Below are 4925 nucleotides of genomic sequence, written 5' to 3' on the forward strand. Positions count from 1 at the left end.
CCTCAACACTGCTGAACTCAAGCATTTCTTTTACCTGTCTGACTGTCTTCCCTCTCTGGAGTGGCAAAGGCACCGCTCTCAACTGAATGCAATTCCACCTTGTGCCAGAATTTTGGGTGGTAGCAAAAATAGTCAGGTCTGTAGTAAAAGAGCAGATTTCATTTTGTTCCTTTGAGTAAAATCAGCTAATCTTCCATGGAGGACTTGGTGTTGGAAAATAGCCAGTCAGCCTCACCGGTGTCCATTTTGATGTCTTTTTCTCGCACAACCACTTCCCTGCGATGGGTCTGTCCATTGCCACTTCAAATAAAAGCCCATGTCAGAAGTGGGATCGAACCCACGCCTCCATTTCGAGACCAGAAATCCCTTGCCTGAGGAAGGCACGTCGCCTTGAGTCTGGCGCCTTAGACCGCTCGGCCATCCTGACTGGCAGAGCTAAAGTGAGACGAGCTGCTCGAAGCTTGTGTTTTTTTGCGGTGGAGACTGAGGAGACACATTTTTAGCAGTCCTTTCATTTTCAGTTGAAGCATTTGCTTTCAGGTCACGGAGTGACCAGTTTACCAGGCTGACACAAAAACGGCAAAACCAGTTAGGCAAACGCATTTGCGCACGCCAGCTTTGCGTGCATGTTTGAGGGGCACCAGGATTTGAACCTGGGACCTCTTGATCTGCAGTCAAATGCTCTACCACTGAGCTATACCCCCTGCACAGCAAGGTGAACCAAACTGTTGCTTATTTTGTATCACACTGCGGCTGAAACACCCTCAACACTGCTGAACTCAAGCATTTCTTTTACCTGTCTGACTGTCTTCCCTCTCTGGAGTGGCAAAGGCACCGCTCTCAACTGAATGCAATTCCACCTTGTGCCAGAATTTTGGGTGGTAGCAAAAATAGTCAGGTCTGTAGTAAAAGAGCAGATTTCATTTTGTTCCTTTGAGTAAAATCAGCTAATCTTCCATGGAGGACTTGGTGTTGGAAAATAGCCAGTCAGCCTCACCGGTGTCCATTTTGATGTCTTTTCTCGCACAACCACTTCCCTGCGATGGGTCTGTCCATTGCCACTTCAAATAAAAGCCCATGTCAGAAGTGGGATTCGAACCCACGCCTCCATTCGGAGACCAGAAATCCCTTGCCTGAGGAAGGCACGTCGCCTTGAGTCTGGCGCCTTAGACCGTTCGGCCATCCTGACTGGCAGAGCTAAAGTGAGACGAGCTGCTCGAAGCTTGTGTTTTTTGCGGTGGAGACTGAGGAGACACATTTTTAGCAGTCCTTTCATTTTCAGTTGAAGCATTTGCTTTCAGGTCACGGAGTGACCAGTTTACCAGGCTGACACAAAAACGGCAAACCAGTTAGGCAAACGCATTTGCGCACGCCAGCTTGCGTGCATGTTTGAGGGGGCACCAGGATTTGAACCTGGGACCTCTTGATCTGCAGTCAAATGCTCTACCACTGAGCTATACCCCCTGCACAGCAAGGTGAACCAAACTGTTGCTTATTTTGTATCACACTGCGGCTGAAACACCCTCAACACTGCTGAACTCAAGCATTTCTTTTACCTGTCTGACTGTCTTCCCTCTCTGGAGTGGCAAAGGCACCGCTCTCAACTGAATGCAATTCCACCTTGTGCCAGAATTTTGGGTGGTAGCAAAAATAGTCAGGTCTGTAGTAAAAGAGCAGATTTCATTTTGTTCCTTTGAGTAAAATCAGCTAATCTTCCATGGAGGACTTGGTGTTGGAAAATAGCCAGTCAGCCTCACCGGTGTCCATTTTGATGTCTTTTTTCGCGACAACCACTTCCCCTGCGATGGGTCTGTCCATTGCCACTTCAAATAAAAGCCCATGTCAGAAGTGGGATTCGAACCCACGCCTCCATTCGGAGACCAGAAATCCCTTGCCTGAGGAAGGCACGTCGCCTTGAGTCTGGCGCCTTAGACCGCTCGGCCATCCTGACTGGCAGAGCTAAAGTGAGACGAGCTGCTCGAAGCTTGTGTTTTTTTGCGGTGGAGACTGAGGAGACACATTTTTAGCAGTCCTTTCATTTTCAGTTGAAGCATTTGCTTTCAGGTCACGGAGTGACCAGTTTACCAGGCTGACACAAAAACGGCAAACCAGTTAGGCAAACGATTTGCGCGCACGCCAGCTTTGCGTGCATGTTTGAGGGGGCACCAGGATTTGAACCTGGGACCTCTTGATCTGCAGTCAAATGCTCTACCACTGAGCTATACCCCCTGCACAGCAAGGTGAACCAAACTGTTGCTTATTTTGTATCACACTGCGGCTGAAACACCCTCAACACTGCTGAACTCAAGCATTTCTTTTACCTGTCTGACTGTCTTCCCTCTCTGGAGTGGCAAAGGCACCGCTCTCAACTGAATGCAATTCCACCTTGTGCCAGAATTTTGGGTGGTAGCAAAAATAGTCAGGTCTGTAGTAAAAGAGCAGATTTCATTTTGTTCCTTTGAGTAAAATCAGCTAATCTTCCATGGAGGACTTGGTGTTTGGAAAATAGCCAGTCAGCCTCACCGGTGTCCATTTTGATGTCTTTTCTCGCACAACCACTTCCCTGCGATGGGTCTGTCCATTGCCACTTCAAATAAAAGCCCATGTCAGAAGTGGGATTCGAACCCACGCCTCCATTCGGAGACCAGAAATCCCTTGCCTGAGGAAGGCACGTCGCCTTGAGTCTGGCGCCTTAGACCGCTCGGCCATCCTGACTGGCAGAGCTAAAGTGAGACGAGCTGCTCGAAGCTTTGTTTTTTGGCGGTGGAGACTGAGGAGACACATTTTTAGCAGTCCTTTCATTTTCAGTTGAAGCATTTGCTTTCAGGTCACGGAGTGACCAGTTTACCAGGCTGACACAAAACGGCAAACCAGTTAGGCAAAGCGATTTTGCGCACGCCAGCTTGCGTGCATGTTTGAGGGGCACCAGGATTTGAACCTGGGACCTCTTGATCTGCAGTCAAATGCTCTACCACTGAGCTATACCCCCTGCACAGCAAGGTGAACCAAACTGTTGCTTATTTTGTATCACACTGCGGCTGAAACACCCTCAACACTGCTGAACTCAAGCATTTCTTTTACCTGTCTGACTGTCTTCCCTCTCTGGAGTGGCAAAGGCACCGCTCTCAACTGAATGCAATTCCACCTTGTGCCAGAATTTTGGGTGGTAGCAAAAATAGTCAGGTCTGTAGTAAAAGAGCAGATTTCATTTTGTTCCTTTGAGTAAAATCAGCTAATCTTCCATGGAGGACTTGGTGTTGGAAAATAGCCAGTCAGCCTCACCGGTGTCCATTTTGATGTCTTTTCTCGCACAACCACTTCCCTGCGATGGGTCTGTCCATTGCCACTTCAAATAAAAGCCCATGTCAGAAGTGGGATTCGAACCCACGCCTCCATTCGGAGACCAGAAATCCCTTGCCTGAGGAAGGCACGTCGCCTTGAGTCTGGCGCCTTAGACCGCTCGGCCATCCTGACTGGCAGAGCTAAAGTGAGACGAGCTGCTCGAAGCTTGTGTTTTTTGCGGTGGAGACTGAGGAGACACATTTTTAGCAGTCCTTTCATTTTCAGTTGAAGCATTTGCTTTCAGGTCACGGAGTGACCAGTTTACCAGGCTGACACAAAAACGGCAAACCAGTTAGGCAAACGCATTTGCGCACGCCAGCTTGCGTGCATGTTTGAGGGGGCACCAGGATTTGAACCTGGGACCTCTTGATCTGCAGTCAAATGCTCTACCACTGAGCTATACCCCCTGCACAGCGAGGTGAACCAAACTGTTGCTTATTTTGTATCACACTGCGGCTGAAACACTGCTGAACTCAAGCATTTCTTTTACCTGTCTGACTGTCTTCACTCTCTGGAGTGGCAAAGGCACCGCTCTCAACTGAATGCAATTCCACCTTGTGCCAGAATTTTGGGTGGTAGCAAAAATAGTCAGGTCTGTAGTAAAAGAGCAGATTTCATTTTGTTCCTTTGAGTAAAATCAGCTAATCTTCCATGGAGGACTTGGTGTTGGAAAATAGCCAGTCAGCCTCACCGGTGTCCATTTTGATGTCTTTTCTCGCACAACCACTTCCCTGCGATGGGTCTGTCCATTGCCACTTCAAATAAAAGCCCATGTCAGAAGTGGGATTCGAACCCACGCCTCCATTCGGAGACCAGAAATCCCTTGCCTGAGGAAGGCACGTCGCCTTGAGTCTGGCGCCTTAGACCGCTCGGCCATCCTGACTGGCAGAGCTAAAGTGAGACGAGCTGCTCGAAGCTTGTGTTTTTTGCGGTGGAGACTGAGGAGACACATTTTTAGCAGTCCTTTCATTTTCAGTTGAAGCATTTGCTTTCAGGTCACGGAGTGACCAGTTTACCAGGCTGACACAAAAACGGCAAACCAGTTAGGCAAACGCGATTTTGCGCACGCCAGCTTGCGTGCATGTTTGAGGGGGCACCAGGATTTGAACCTGGGACCTCTTGATCTGCAGTCAAATGCTCTACCACTGAGCTATACCCCCTGCACAGCAAGGTGAACCAAACTGTTGCTTATTTTGTATCACACTGCGGCTGAAACACCCTCAACACTGCTGAACTCAAGCATTTCTTTTACCTGTCTGACTGTCTTCCCTCTCTGGAGTGGCAAAGGCACCGCTCTCAACTGAATGCAATTCCACCTTGTGCCAGAATTTTGGGTGGTAGCAAAAATAGTCAGGTCTGTAGTAAAAGAGCAGATTTCATTTTGTTCCTTTGAGTAAAATCAGCTAATCTTCCATGGAGGACTTGGTGTTGGAAAATAGCCAGTCAGCCTCACCGGTGTCCATTTTGATGTCTTTTCTCGCACAACCACTTCCCTGCGATGGGTCTGTCCATTGCCACTTCAAATAAAAGCCCATGTCAGAAGTGGGATTCGAACCCACGCCTCCATTCGAGACCAGAAATCC

The 4925-nt window shown here is 48.6% G+C and overlaps 11 non-coding genes across 11 annotated transcripts; all 11 read right to left on the bottom strand.

Annotated features, from left to right (window-relative positions):
• Window positions 1-631: 631 nt before the first annotated feature.
• On the bottom strand, window positions 632-704 carry trnac-gca. Its single transcript has one exon. It is a non-coding gene; the product is annotated as a tRNA-Cys (tRNA).
• Window positions 705-1078: 374 nt separating this feature from the next.
• On the bottom strand, window positions 1079-1189 carry trnal-caa. The gene is made up of 2 exons: window positions 1152-1189; window positions 1079-1124 (listed from the first exon to the last, which is right to left on the bottom strand). It is a non-coding gene; the product is annotated as a tRNA-Leu (tRNA).
• A 203-nt stretch (window positions 1190-1392) lies between these two features.
• trnac-gca lies at window positions 1393-1464 on the bottom strand. The gene has a single exon. It is a non-coding gene; the product is annotated as a tRNA-Cys (tRNA).
• Window positions 1465-1840: 376 nt separating this feature from the next.
• Window positions 1841-1951, bottom strand: trnal-caa. Its single transcript has 2 exons — window positions 1914-1951; window positions 1841-1886 (listed from the first exon to the last, which is right to left on the bottom strand). It is a non-coding gene; the product is annotated as a tRNA-Leu (tRNA).
• Window positions 1952-2157: 206 nt separating this feature from the next.
• Window positions 2158-2229, bottom strand: trnac-gca. Its single transcript has one exon. It is a non-coding gene; the product is annotated as a tRNA-Cys (tRNA).
• Window positions 2230-2604: 375 nt separating this feature from the next.
• On the bottom strand, window positions 2605-2715 carry trnal-caa. The gene is made up of 2 exons: window positions 2678-2715; window positions 2605-2650 (listed from the first exon to the last, which is right to left on the bottom strand). It is a non-coding gene; the product is annotated as a tRNA-Leu (tRNA).
• Window positions 2716-2916: 201 nt separating this feature from the next.
• On the bottom strand, window positions 2917-2989 carry trnac-gca. The gene has a single exon. It is a non-coding gene; the product is annotated as a tRNA-Cys (tRNA).
• A 374-nt stretch (window positions 2990-3363) lies between these two features.
• On the bottom strand, window positions 3364-3474 carry trnal-caa. The gene is made up of 2 exons: window positions 3437-3474; window positions 3364-3409 (listed from the first exon to the last, which is right to left on the bottom strand). It is a non-coding gene; the product is annotated as a tRNA-Leu (tRNA).
• Window positions 3475-3677: 203 nt separating this feature from the next.
• trnac-gca lies at window positions 3678-3749 on the bottom strand. The gene has a single exon. It is a non-coding gene; the product is annotated as a tRNA-Cys (tRNA).
• A 365-nt stretch (window positions 3750-4114) lies between these two features.
• trnal-caa lies at window positions 4115-4225 on the bottom strand. The gene is made up of 2 exons: window positions 4188-4225; window positions 4115-4160 (listed from the first exon to the last, which is right to left on the bottom strand). It is a non-coding gene; the product is annotated as a tRNA-Leu (tRNA).
• A 205-nt stretch (window positions 4226-4430) lies between these two features.
• Window positions 4431-4502, bottom strand: trnac-gca. The gene has a single exon. It is a non-coding gene; the product is annotated as a tRNA-Cys (tRNA).
• Between the last annotated feature and the right edge of the window lie 423 nt (window positions 4503-4925).

This window comes from Alosa alosa, unplaced genomic scaffold, assembly GCF_017589495.1.
Source record: "Alosa alosa isolate M-15738 ecotype Scorff River unplaced genomic scaffold, AALO_Geno_1.1 AALO_1.0_unplaced_1052, whole genome shotgun sequence".
Lineage (NCBI taxonomy): Eukaryota > Metazoa > Chordata > Actinopteri > Clupeiformes > Clupeidae > Alosa > Alosa alosa.